This window comes from Lygodium microphyllum, chromosome 26, assembly GCF_053477565.2.
Source record: "Lygodium microphyllum isolate KBCC chromosome 26, Lygodium_microphyllum_v1.1.10, whole genome shotgun sequence".
NCBI classification, from domain to species: Eukaryota; Viridiplantae; Streptophyta; class Polypodiopsida; order Schizaeales; family Lygodiaceae; genus Lygodium; species Lygodium microphyllum.
Genome location: NC_141160.1, coordinates 42,961,319 through 42,976,549, shown reverse-complemented (window position 1 = coordinate 42,976,549; position 15,231 = coordinate 42,961,319).

The following is a 15,231-nucleotide window of genomic DNA, read 5'->3' as shown; positions in this document are numbered from 1 at the left end:
CATCGCCAACCTGAATCCCTTAGTTTTGACTTGATGCATATCACCTGCACTTGGTCATCATTGCTCATGGGGTGTGTTAGCCTTTACTTCTTTTGGTACTATTTACACAATCACAAAACACGTTGTTTATTTATGTACATGTTCATGAAACCATGTCACTCCATGAGGATAAAAACCAATTGTAGAGCTCAGGATTGTACTCGAGTGTGGCACACATATCTAGCTTCTGTGGTAGCCTACTTAGCAATAATAAATATTTGGCAACATCGAGTAGCATGGTGCCTTGTCCGAGTCTACTGGAAACATGTAGCTCCTCCTCAGTGAGAACTTTATCAATCAAAGTGCTCTCTAGGCTAGTTCCAGCTAGATCCATACCTCAAACTGTAGCTAGAACTCAAAATGAAGTTAGTGCCATATAGGTCGGGTCTCTTTGGGACCGCCATTTGGCCAGTCACTCCTCTGAGACTGTCACGATTTGGGCTCCAAGTTCAGCCATTGTAGCGCGGTTTTCAAACCAACGTTTTTCAAATTGGCTTCTACCCTCTGATTGTCGCTTTAGTTACTCTATCTCTAAGAGATTTGGCTAACATAGCATTTCATTAAATGTCACGGTTAAGTGTAGTTCGTCAACCTCCTCATCAGAGATGAGTCGCATGCGTTCATGTAAGAGCTTGTCATAATGTCCATCAAGATATTCTTGCTCTTCCCACGATAGCGGATAAGGCAAATATTCCTCAAGCTGCTCCCTAGGGAATGTGCCCATATCTGCATGAACATAGACACGTGTGAATAATTTCAGTTTGGTGTCCCACTCGGTCAAGCACTCTGCCACATCTCTATGTTCTATGAGGGCTTTCTCGGTTGCTATCTCATGCAAAGTTCTAAGGGTTTCCTTAGGCTTTAGCATAGCTGGGGGCTCAAGCCTAAATGAGCAAGATTGATCAATGACAGGTTTGCATCCTGTTGTGACAGTGTTGTATCCACTCTTGATTGATCAATGCGAGTTTCTCTGTTGGTGGATTGAGTGTCACAAGTAATAATTGACAGTAATTGTTGCTTTGATTTATCAGAACACATGGATGTGTCTAAGATTTCACTGTTGTTAGGAGAGATGGCAATGGGTTTATCTATGGATGAACCAAATGCTTTGTTCATCATCTCTTCAGTACTCTTGGTCCCAATCTTCTTGTCGTCTGCAGTAGCTTGCAACTGTCATTGTTTTTGTTGTTTTCTTCTCTTTCTCTTGGGCACTAGAGGTGTATACTTTAAGGACTCAGGATCTTGAACTAGGTCAGTAGTTGATGTGCTTGGTTGGGCCTTAGCATTCTCTTTCTATGGCATGTCATCATGGGATTTTGCTACGGCCTCACTAGGTTGAACATCCTTGCTAGGTTGCGAGGGTTCAACTGCCTCTCTTTTTGGAGAGTCTAGCTATCCAGCTAATTCTCCTCTATTCAGCCCCGCATTCGATTGCGTTGACAGTTGTTCATGGTTAGGTATTTGCTCTAGATTCTTGTCCTTATCTATTAGAACCTGTCTCCATTGCTTCTTGTCAAGGTGAGTGCTGTGTTTAGAGCTGTTGTTCTCTTGCTCTGGAGGTTTGGGCGACTCTAGTGTATAACCATGAGCCAGTTTAGGGTTTTTGTCATGTAGGCTTGGAAGAAACCAATTGAAGAAGTCAGGGTTGTATTGATCGGAAGCATAGAGATCTAGGATTGCAGGGTCTTGAGTGAGGCAGAAGACATATGCGCTGACATCAAGTACCATGCTCCCTACTCCTAGCCTGCTAGCCACATGTAGATCTTCTTCTAGAAGCACTTTATCATACAAGGGACGTTTTTGGATAGTGATAGAAAGCTGGACATCATGGGCAGTTGCCAACACTCTCAATGAGGTCGGGGCAACGTACATGGAATCATGTATTGATGTCCAAAGGGCTTTCCTTTGCTCAGAAAGTGTCATTAGTCGGTGGCCAATTTTGGCTGCCAAACTTTGATTGGAGTACTAATTTTGTGCAAAGGTACCTTGTCCTTTCCCTTTTCGTTTGATTGCTTCAAGATTTTCCTTGTTTGTCTCACATAGAGCTGTATAAAATGAGGGTATCAAGCGCAATTCTCTAACTGTGGCTTTTGGGATGTCCTTCATGACTTCTTCAACAATAGCTCATACCAAGTCAGTGGTTCAGCTATGAGCTTTGTGTGCTCTAGTGTTGGCCTTCCGATGTTCACATGGACATATGCACATGTGATGGCTGTCAGCTTGTGATCAAGCTTCACCATGCACTTCATCTCTGGTTCATTGGTCAAATGCGCCATGTCTTTGGCCAATTCTTTGAGAGATTTATCCTCAAGCCTAGGCTTTAGGTGCTTTGGAAGGATTGGAGGTGTCAAGGATGTTTGTTGCGACATCTCTTCCAAAGGTGAATTGCTAAGGACATGTTCCACAATGGGTGTTGTCACGGCCAAAGGTTGTGACTGTTGTGGTCCCTGATTGGAAGTAGTGGTGGCTAGTTCAGTGGACTGGCTACCATTGGTAGATTGCGGTGTCAAGTCCTTAGGCATATCAGAAGTGGTCATGTCTTTTGTTGCCCTTTGCGCATTCACTTGTTCAGATTGAGCAGCGGCACGAGGCTGCTGCTGTCGTGCTTCCCGTGTCCATTTAGGTGAAGAGGATGTAGGAGATTTGGGACTCCCACGTGGGCTTGGCACTGACTGGAGAATTTGCTCGTGATTGTTAGACGATTCTGTCATTAGATTTGTTGAGCAATCAGCCTTATCATGAGCAATGTTGTGCATGTGGTGCTTATTATCCTCTTGGGAAGTCAAAGGCTCCTTGGGCACTAGTGGACCTTGTGCACACTCGACAGTTACCTCTCATATCTGCTTGCTAAGCATGTTAGACTGAGGATCTACTTTTTGATAGGTCATGTTTGGTTTCTTGATTTCAATCGTGAGGGGCTCAATCACTCCAATATTTTTGGTTTGAGACTTGGATTTTCATTTAGGTTTCCTCCTACGCCTCTTTGCTATTGACATACTTTGGGCTTCTGATGACAGAGGTGGTTTAGCAGGGGGTTTTGGTACCCAAATCTATCGGTTGCCTGCATAATACCCTTGAGCACGAAGCAACGCCTTGGATATCCATCGCGGCGTTGTGCTAACTCTCCATCGATGCCTTCGTCTATAAGGCTTGGGTTTCTTTCGTGGTCTTCTACGATATTTGTAAGTCCAAACCCTATCCTTGGCCTTGTCTCCTATCCTTTTTGTTTCAAGTATGGCCTCACTCACTAGTTCTCTCTATTCAACCTGCACTTGTATCAACTCTTTCAACAACTCCTTGCTCTCATTACTAGGCTTGCTTGGTATGTCAGAATGCTCCTTGCCCTTCCCTTGAGGTTTGGTGAGGTCACCCTTGCTAAAAGTCGTGATTATCCTCACACGTGATAGTGTTAGGTGTATCCTCTGTGCTATATAGTCGGCTTCACACTTCGTTGCCTTTTTGAAGGGCCTTCCTAGGAGGATTTCCTTTCCACAATTCTCGCTATTTGGAGGAACATAGAACAAGACTGGCAAGCTTTCTGTTTCAATAGTTACAAGGATTCTGCACTTTCCTAGAAGTGCTTATGGGTGTTCCCCGTAAGGATTAAGAGTTGCATTAGTCGGTTTGAGCTCTTGTTGACCTAGTAGAGTCCATGCTTTGTAAGTTAAGATATTGAAATCTGCTCCTTCATCAATGAGAGCATCAACACTATGCACTCTTTTTGCAGTGAGTTTGATCCTAAGATAAGCAGGTGGCACTATGTCTTCATCTTCCGGGTCTTGGTTTACAGCTTCAAGCCTTCTGATACATGCCTTTGAGTCCCTAATTGCACAGTCAGACGTGGATTCTCTACTGAGGTCTTGGGTGGTCTGTGCAGCGCTACTTAAGGTACATCTATCATCAGGACTGTCATGTCTAGTCATCCTCGCATTGATAGCTTGATGATGTTGCATTGTGCTTTGACTAGATGCAGTTTGAACACAATGTACATGTGTCCTTGTGGTGTAGCCTTTTTTCCCTTGATGGCTAGATTGGCCCGTTGAGGTTCTAGGGTCTTTGTTTGTCTTTGTTTGGGTATGGGCTTCTGTTTGCTACTTTACAAGTGAAGATCTATGCTTTTGTACAGCCATTACTACACTAGGGCCTAATCCGGAGGACCTGTTGCGGCGCACATTTTCTCTCCAACCTACCGGGGGAGGTACAGAGGGAGCAAAGCCCCCTCTATGGGGGTCCAGGGGGGGTAGTCCCCCCGAGCCCGAAGGGCCGTTATGGTAAATACCATGCATGATTGGGAGGACCTCTGGTAGCTAATTTTTGAACTATTTGCGGTGGATTTTAGCCTAGTGATAGATCTATGATGTGCCTTTGGCTCTATACGATTTCTGGAGTCTATTTTGGTGGTGGCAACTTAGTTTCTGGCCAAAATGGAATTCTGAAAAATTTGCAATTTTTGGGCCGACTCCCAGGTTTGGCCGGCCGAGGGCCGAGTGGGCCGAGCGAGCCGAGTGGGCCGAGTGGGCCGAGTCGGACGGGCCAAGTCGGTGTTAGGGCCGAATTGTCTAGGCCAAGGGCTGAATGAGTTTTTAGGCCGAGTCAGCCGGGCCGAGGGCCGAATGGGAGAGGACCGAGGGCCGATTCTAGGGTTTGGCCCAGAATGGCTGTCACTCGAACAAGCCGAACGCGGCGCATTTTGGCAAATTTGGCGAATAATGCTTTGTTTTTTTATGCTTTTGGTCTTGAGGGGTCACACAAACTTCCAGAATGCAAGAATAGACATGAATGAAGGATTCTATACCCCTGGAATAGCAAATAACCTCCAAAGTACAAATCGGCAAGCAAATCAAACCCTCTTTTCCTGTTTTGACAGCAGAAACCCTAATGCTTATTTTCTTTGTTTTTCTTTGTTTTCTCCTACTCTAATGCATCCAAATCACAAAATAAATGCCTACACTACTCCATCTCACAACATAAATCTCAAAAAAGCAAAAAACCTACTTGCCAAGGAGATCGAATACCATCTTCAACCCCCTCACTTCCTACCTATCTCAAGCACCGGTTTGGGAAAAACCCTACTTCAATGCTCGATTCGAAGCGCGCAAGCGCTCAAGGCTTGAATCCGTTTGTCTCGACAACGGAACCAAAATGTGGGAGCTTTTGCTCAACCGCCAAGACCCATGGACCACTTATTGTTTCAAGCATTCCAAGCCGAGCACTAATGGCTACCTCTCACCTAGCCGGTGCACCATCCATATCTACGGGTGTAGTGAGCTTACCTCCATGCCGATCGAGTTACCTCCTCTCCCGCGCACTCCGATAGCTCCACGATCCAAGTGCAAGCCTCAAGCAAGATCCATCCTCAAGCTCCATGCTCCAAGCCCCATTGCCGCGAGCAAGACAAGACAAGACAAGAGAAGAGAAGAAGAGAGGAGAAGATGGAGAGCTTCTTCACCCCACGGTCCCTCACCCTCACACACTCACTCCCTCACACTCTCACACTCCCACTCTCAAGCACAAGCTCAAGGAAGCAAGAAGAAGAAGAAGAAGAAGAAGAAGAGGAGAGCTACTTTTGGCCACACACAAGAATGAGTTTCTCATTCACTTTTCAACTTTATATACAAAACCCTAAATCCCTTGGCCTAGGCCCTTTTTCCCATTGTCCTTCTATCTTCCTAGCTTCCTTGCATGGGTGAGAGCCCGGGCGCTCTTTAAATTAAACCATGATGCGCTTGCACTCTTTTACAAAAGTATTGATTCGCGCTTTTTCTTGTGCACCCTTTTCCTTTATTTAGGACTTTTCTGCATTTCTTGTGCTTCCATATTTTTCTTGGCGCGCCTTCATCTTCCGTTTCACTTTTGCCTTGGCCTTTGTCTTCTGCTTTAGCTTTTTTAGATTTTTCACCTTGTTCGTCTAATGGTTAACATGTGAGCTTCCTCTTGTGTATACAGTGTGTGTTTGGCATAGCAGCTCAAGCAAAGTGCCCCACCACACAATTCTTGGCATGGTATCAGAGCCATGCCACTGAGAGAGGCTGATTTTGAAGGCTGAAGTGAAGGAGAAGAAGTAAGATTTGAGCAAGCAAGCAACGGGTAAGAAGCTCTTCCATTCTTCCACTCTCTCTCTTGGATAGTGCTTGTGGAGGCACCAGAAAAAATCTCAGATTGCTATGAGATTTGGTGTACGAGCAGAGCACTGTATATTCTACATATTCTCCCTATAGGGATTTCTGCAGTTATTTTGGGCGTCTAAGGCTGTTTTAGGCCCCGTTTTAGAGCCGCAAGGTTGTTGGCAGCAGTTTCAGGGTACATTGTGATTTCGGCTGTATTGACCAAAAATGGGTGCATAGGTTACAGATTTTGAATTTGTAATTTTTGAGGTGTTTGCAAGAAACAAACATAAGGTTTATCTGCAAACAAGTTGCAGATTACATGTACTATTGAGCAATCAGTGAAAAAGGTTGCTTGGTGTATTGCTGTGCACGTGTTGTGAAAGATTGCAGAAGACTAGCTTGTTGTGTTGTATCCTTGTTTGTGATAATGGTAGAGAACAGTGGAAATCCCATTATTGAGAAGCTTGACAAGAATAACTACCCTTCATGGAAGTTCCGTGTGACGAACTTCCTCATTGGAAAGGGCCTTTATGAGTTTGTTTCAGGTGAAGAAAATTAGCTAGAGCTGGGTATCCCTCTGACTGCAGATGAATTAAAAGCATGAAAAGAATGGAATGCGAAAGACAAAAAGGTGATGTATTGGTTATCTGAAGTCATTGATAATACAATGTTGGGACATATCAAGAATGCAGAAACTTCACATGCAGCTTGGACAAATTTTGAGAACATGTTTTCAATAAATAAAAAGGCACGAAAGATTCAACTCAAGTAAGAGTTGAATGCCTTGAAGAAAGGAAAAATGCCTGTCAATGAGTATGTGTTGAAGGTGAGGAGCCTTGCAGATGCTTTAGTAGCAATTGATGCAATGCTTGATGATGATGATTTGGTTTCATCTACTTTGAGTGGCCTTAATAATGAGAAGGCATGGAAATCATTTATTACTTCAGTATACGTACAGAAGCCATTTCTAGATTTTGATGAGCTGATCTCTCTCATGATTACCGAAGAGATCAATATGCAGGGTGACTCATTTGAAAAAAATGGTGAACAGGTTCAAGCTTTTTACTCAAGTATAGGAAGGGGACATGGTAGATCCTCTTCGAGAGGCCGTGGTATGGGAGATGGTGGCGATAACCAGCAAAACGGGTTCAATCAGCAATTTGGTGAAATGCAGTTTTTAAGAGGCCGAGGAAACTTTCGAGGCAGGGGGAGCTCTAGAGGAAGAGGTGGATGGCAGAATAGAGGTTCTGAAAATTCTGCTATTGTTTGCCATTATTGTGGCAAAACAGGTCATATTGCAGCAAATTGTTATGCTAAGAAGAATGATATTCACAGTGGTAAATTGCAGCAAGGAAACTATGCATTGTCTTCACAACAAAATGAAGACAAAAATGAGCGTCTGTTTGTTATGCAGCATATGATGAATGCAGTTACTGGAAAGGGGACACATGATGATATATGGCATGTCGATTCAGGTGCATCTAATCATATGACCAGTCATGTTGAATGGTTTGGAGAGATGCAGGCCTTACAAAATCCAGGTTATGTGTAGACGTGTGATGATTCATCCCACCCAATTTCACACATTGGAAAGGTTCCCTTGTCCTTGTATGATGGCCAGACAAAGAGAAGTAGGGTTTTTCCTGAACTGGTGCTTGAGGTAGATAGGTAGGAAGTGAGGGAGTTTGAAGAGGTATTCGATCTCCTTAGCAAGTAGGTTTTTGTTGTTTTGGACTTGGGAAAGCATGATGGAGTAGTGTAGGTATTTTTCTTATAATTTTTTCTTGCATTTAGGAAGGATAGAAGCAAAACATTGGAGCAAACAGTAGGGTTTTCTGTTGCTATATAACAGGCTAAAACAGGGAAATAGAGGCACAGATTCAAATTTCTGGCTGGAAGACTATAAGGGACTAACTTCTGAGGTCATAGCAGGCTGGGATGGGGCAATAAGAGGCCCAGGGAACCAGGAAAGACCACATTTGACATCCTGCCTTCTAAGAAGAGAGTGAGCTTGAGAGCCAGGGAGAGAGCGAGAGAGAGAGAGCTGCGGGAGATCGTTGAAGTGCTGATCGATTCGAATGCCACATTGATTCCAGGTATGCCTGGTAGTTCCTTCTATTGTTTTGCACCTATTTGGAAGGCACGGGACGATTCCGTGGAGTAGGCATTGACCTTGAGGCATCGCGCACAACCCACAGGCCATCGTCCACGCCGTCGAACCAGTCCGTCCGATTCCCAAAATCGGACCATTCAATTTTGGGATCGGACTGTCCGGCTGCTAGAATCAGACCACCCTGTCCAATCCGATTCCCAGAATCAGACCACTGCGAGAATCAAACCCAATCTCAAAATCGAACACTTGGACCCTGAAAATTAGACACACTGAAAATCGGACTTCAAAATCGGACACTCGGACCCTGGAAATCGGACACAAGGAATCGAACGGCTTAGAATCGGACACCTGTCAAAATTGGACCACTAGGCCGATCGGACCAACCCAAAATTGAACGTCCGATTCTGATAATCGGACTCCTAAAAATCGGACATCTGAGAATCGGACAGAAAACTATCAAAATCAAATAGGTATCTAGAACACAAATTTTGACGCATCTAAACCCTGAAATTGACCCCAAAGGCTACGTAGAGCTAAAGGCACACCATAGATCCATCACTGGGCTAAAACTTAGAGCAAGTAGTTCAAATTTTGGCTATAAACGGTCCTCCAAATTGCGCATGGTCTTTACCGTAACGGCCCTGCGGGCCGAGGGGATTGCCCCCCCTCCCCCGCGAACCCTCGCAGAGGGGGCTCTGCCCCCTCTCACCTCCCCCAAGTAGGTTGGAGAGAAAACACGCGCCGTGACAGGTCCTCCGGATTAGGCTCTAGTGTAGTAATGGCTCTACACAAGCATAGATCTTCACTTACAAAGCAGCAAACAAAAGCCCACACCCAAACAGAGACAAAAAGAGACCCTAAAACCTCAACAGGCCAATCTAGCCATCAAGGGAAAAAAGGCCACACCACGAGAACACAAAGACATTGTGTTCAGACCGTGTCTATTCAGAGCAAAATGCAACATCAACAAGCTACAAATACGAAGATGACTAGACATGACACTCTTGATGAGAGATGTATCTTGAGCAACACTGCACATACAACCCAAGACATCAGTGGAGAATCCACATCTGGATGTGCAGTTGGGGACTCAAGGGCATTTGTCAGAAGGCTTAAATTTACAAGCCAAGACCCGGAAGACGAAGACATAGCACCACCTGCTTATCTTAGGGTCAAACTCACCGCGAAAAGAGAGCATACTATCGATGCTCTGATTGATGAAGGAGCAGATTTTAATATCTTGACCTATGAATCATGGATCCTACTAGGCCAACCAGAGCTCACATTGACTAATGCAACTCTTAGCCCTTACGGGGGACACCCACAAGCACTCATAGGGAAGTGCAAAATCCTTGTGACAATTGAAACTGAAAGCTTGCCTATCCTATTTCATGTTCCTCCAAATAGTGCTAATTGTGAAAAGGAAACCTTCCTAGGAAGACCCTTCAAAAGGGCAACCAAGTGTGAGGCTGACTATGTAGCACAAAGGATACACCTGACACTACCGAGTGTGAGGATAGTCACAACCTTTAGCAAGGGTGACCTCATTGAACCTCGAGGGAAAGGCAAGGACGGTGCTAACATAACAGTCAAGCCTACTAACAAGAGCAAGGACTTGTTGGAAGAGTTGATACAAGCACAAATAGAACAACAAGAACCAGTGAGTGAGACCATGCCTAAAACAAGAAGGTCAGGAGACAATGCCAAGGACGGCCTTTGGACTTACAAATATCGTAGAAGACCCCAAAAGAAGCCCAAGCCTTATAGACGAAGGCATCGATGGAAGGTCAACACAACACCGTGATGGATATCCAAAGCGTTGCTATGTCCTCAAGGATATTACGTAGGTAACCGATGGATTTGGGTGCCAAAATCCCCTGCTAAACCTCCTTTGCCGACTGAAGGCCAGATTGTATCAAGAGCAAAGAAGCGTAGGAGGATATTTAAACGAAAAACTAAGTCTCGAGCCAACAACAGTGGAGTGACCGAGCCCCACACAATCAAAATCAAGAAACCAAACGGGGCCAATCAGAGGGTAGATCCTCAACCTAGTGTGCTTGACAAGCAGATATCAGATGTAGTCATTGAGGATACACAAAAGCCACTAGTACCCAAGGAGCCTTTGATTCCCCAAGAGGATAATGAGCACCAGAGGCACAACGCTGCTCGTGAGAAGGCTGATTGCTCAACAAGGCAAATGGCACAATCGTCTAATAGCCTCGAGCAAATCATTCAGGCAGTGCCAAGTCCACCTAAGAGTCCTAGATCTCCTACACCCTCTTTTTCCAAACGGATACAGGAAGCACAACAGCAGTCGTCAAGGGCGGTTATTTCCAATCCCAATCTCTATCTCCATCTAAGCTTCCAAATGTCCAAGAGGTGGGACATGACACCGTCCGTACCTCTCGGCCCAAGGATATGCATGTGCGACCTAAGGTGATTAGCTCAACTCATGCTCGATCTACACAGGTGAATGCTCAAAGGGCAACAAAAGACATGACCACTTCCGATCGCCCTAGGGACTTGACATCGCAATCCACCAAGAGTAGCTATCCCACTAGACTAGCCACTACTACTTCCAATCAGGGATCACAGCAGACACAACCCTTGGTCGTGACTACGCCCCTGGCGGAGCGTGTCCTCAGTAGTTTACCTATGGAGGAGGTGTCACAACTAACTTCCTTGACAACTCTAGCACTTCCAAAGCACCTAAAGCCTAGGCTGGATGAGTTAAACATAAGGGAATTGGCTAAAGAGCTAGACTCTCCAAAAAGAGAAGCAATTGTACCCTCACAACCTAGCAAGGCTATTCAGCAGGCTGCGGTTATGTCCCATGAGGACACATTAGAGAAAGAGAATGCTGAGGCCCAACTAAGCACATCAACGACTGACCTAGTTTAGGGTCCTGAGTCGTTAAGTTATGCACCTTCACTGACCAAGAAAAAGAGGAGAAAACAACGAAAACAACAGCAGTTTACAGGTGGTTGTGGACCCCGAGAACATTGAGACCAAGAGCGCTGGAGAGCTGATGAATAAAGCATCGAGTCCATCCACCAATGAACCCATTGATGCCTCTCCTAATAGCGGTGAAACCTCAAACACATCCGTGTGCTCTAAAAAATCAAAGCACTCGTTACCATCAATGGTTGCTTGCAACACTCAATCCACCGATAGCAGAACTCGCATTGACCAATCAAGAGTGGATACAACGCTGTCACAACAGGGTGACAAATTTATACTAGTCACATCCAAAGAGAACCATGACGCAATAACGAAGCCTTAGGAGAAACATGGAAACCCCAAGAGCATAAGAAACATGGAAACCAATCTTGCTCGTCTAGGCCTGATCCCCTAGCTATGCTAAAGCCTAGGTAAACTCCTAGAACCTTGCATGAGATAGCAACCGAGCAAGCCCTCGTTGAACATAGAAGTGTCCCAGAATGCTTAACTGAGTTGGATGCTAAGCTCAAAGTGTTTGCATGTGTCTATGTCCTGGCAGACATGGGCGCATTCCCTAAAGAGCAGCTTGAAGAATACTTGCCATTTCCCTTATCCTGGGAAGAGCAAGAACATCTTGATGAGCGCTATAACAGGCTCCTGCATGAACCCATGTGACTCATCTCTAACAAGGAAGCCAACGAACTACGCTTAACTGTAACATTCAATCATGTGCTCTGCCAACCAAATCTCTTAAAGATAGAGCAATTAAAGTGACAATCAGAGGGTCGAAGTCAATTTGAACAACGTTGTGGTGTGAAAACCGCGTTGCAATGGCCGAACTAAAAGCCCAGATCATGACAGTCTCAGAGGAGCGATTGGCCAAATGGCGGTCTCAAAGAGACCCAACCTATGTGGCACCAACTTCCTTTCGAGTGCTGACTGCCATTCGGGGTACAGACTTAGTTAAAGCTAGCCAAGAAAACTCTCTGTCTGATAAGGTTCTCACTGAGGAGGAGTTACATGTTGCCAGTAGACTCGGACAAGGTTCCATGCTACTCGATGTTGCAAAATATCTATTGGTATTGAGTAAGCTACCACGAGTACTGGATGCGTGTGCCACACTCCAATACAATCCAGAGTTCTACAATTGGCTTTTATCCTCGTGAAGTGACATGGATTCGTAAATATGTACATAAATAAACAATGATTTTTGTGACCTTGTATAGACAATATCAACACACACAAGCAATGATAGTCAAGTGCAGGGAGAAGAGTTGGGTTTGACAGGCTAAGCTCCTCAGGTCCTCCTCTCACCACACATTTAGAAGTTGTGTGACCATTCCCGCCTCCAAGGGGAGGGCATGCAACCCTCATTACCGACATAGGAAGCCTTGACCAACATCTCTTATGGTGTAGACAGGGTATCGTCCCTTTCTATACACCTTTCCCCCTTTCCAGTCTATCCTTCCGAGGATGAGCCCTACCCCACTTCATGACAACCAGTCCACACAACTTAACATGAACCAAGATCTGCTAATGGTTGGAGGCCAAATAAACATCATCATGAGGGCCATTCCTCTATAACAAACATTGCATGCCTCACCTCTCCCCTTCTCGTCATGTGCACTTGATAACCCACTGTATAATCCCTTCCAAGCGAATAGTTTTATCCTGCCTCAAGGCCTAATCCTCGGTTTGCATATTGCAGGTCCCCCTACGGTAGCCGACATGGAGCACCCAATGTAGCTGGCTTGCAAGGATGCTATTCACCGTCGAAGGGAGCATGCAGCACAAGTGCCCCCACCAAAATGCTACGTGCCTACTCTAAAGAGATACGCGCCGAAAAGAGGCCCTAAATGACACCGCCCAGGACGCAGGCCAAAAACCCCCCAAGCCAAGAGGACGGGGGCTCAAGGGAGCACACGGGGTGTGGCAACACTAGCCGTGCAGACTCCCACCAGACGCTCAAGCACTAGGTGCTCGAAAGAGGAGAGGGCAGCTTGAGACAAGCAAGAATTTGACACATTGTTTAAAAGCATCTTGGAAACAGTTGCGGCCAGGGACTATACCATCCGGGTCCCAGCCGACATTTTCAGATAAATGATAAGTATCTAAGTCAACACCATGGAATTCAGATAAATGATGTCTCCATGTGTTGCACTGGTTTATTATAGTTGTGGTATGAGCCGTGCATATACTCTCATGAAGTGACAAATGGATGCAGGATGACGCAGGTCTTTGTGCGAAAGTGTTCAATACCCAAGACAGCACAAGACCACCAACCCCACGAAGAGCCACGACAAAGCCACGCTGTCGAAAGCAAAAATCACCCTTGCGAGTGCCCACATCACATGGCCCAAAGCATGAGCTTAACCACTTCCTCTTTCTAGGTTACACTCTATGCCGGGCACTCACAGCAGTTGTTACCCCAATTGTACCAACATTGTACATTCCAAAGAGGGTTGCAATATCTCAAGTGTATCTCCCCTCTCAACGACTGCTTCTCTAACAACAAGGCTAGGGCACAATCATCACTGTAACATCCATTTCCTGAGCCTTCGAAGCTTGACATTTCCCAACCCATTGAAAGGCTCATAGCCTCAACATATAGCAATGGTTGTACTCAGGCAAGTCCAAAAAAAAAAGAGAGAAAAAAGAAAGAAAGGGAAAAAAAAAGCACAAGAAAAAGAAAACGGAAAATTAAAAAAAAAACAAAAAGAAAAAAAGAAGAAGAAAAATATATGAAGCACCCATGATCACAACACAGCACCTAGGGGTCCTCAAATTAGGTACGTCTAGTGACCTTCGTTGGCTGGCTCCATCCCTAATCCCCTAGCCCCTTAGCATCACCCACAATTGTTCAGGGCACATCAAGGGTAGGACATACCTAGGAAGCTTGCATCGCCTATGGTTAGACATGTCACCCTGACCCATTCGCACGATTCTCGCTTTTTAATACCATTGCAATCAATTGTGGTAAGCACCGCACGAATGGCCATGAAAAGTACACCATCCTCATCAAGCAAGTCTAATAGCTCCCAACTAACCAAGAGTGCGGTGTCCCTGTGTTCAATTATGCTACGTCGTGCAGTCACAATGCAAAGGATGTCTCATACACCTTCATATGTACTATGTGAGGTGTTCGCTAGTCTCAATCCAAGGAGCACCTTTTAGTAGTCCACCAATAGATTTTCCAAAATGATGCCACCAGGTGCTCCCTTGGAGTATCACGGGGTTTGTCACTTAGGTCCTACTCAGTCTACCTCCCAGCGGAACCCACTAGGATCGACCTGAATTTCTAGGTTTCTAAAATCAGATGGTTCTCCTAACAGCTAGCTAGCGTCAGTAATTTCGAGTTTCCACTTCTACAGGATTACTCGATCTGAAGCGTACTTGCCATTGCACTTGGTTCAAAGAGAATGTGAGATGGAGGGGAGTGCCGTACGTCAACCCTCCTCCCCATAAGGAAAAATCCCATTCCTGCCCCCTAAAATAATGCAAGTCGGTTCTATTTAATGACTCATTGGGTCTTACTCTTTTTATTGCCGATTTAGAAAAGCTCCCAGCTAACCAGGACCACCCCCGTCAGGGGTTACGCCCACCGCTTTCCTTCGATGACAAAATTATATTTAGTTTTTTAATTACCTACAGCCATGAATAAAGGTGTCTTGCTAACAACAAGCACATGGGCATCACTGCAACTAGACTATCCAACCTTTCCACTATGGTCCACTACCAATGTATAATACTGGTGCATATATGGTAATAGCAAGAGATGGATGAGAGGTTCATCACAATAAGAAAAGTAGACATAATCATCATCGATTTGATGTCGATGTTAATATGAACAACATTTGATATAATAGTACGACAAATAGTTAGTGTCTTCCAAGGTTCTCTCCTCAATCCATTCAATGAAAAACTTGTGATATTATTCTATGGCCTTGCACAATTGCTACTAATCTATAACCATTGGACTAAGTTTTGCCAATAATTTTGCATCACCTCATTAACATATTAGATATATATATA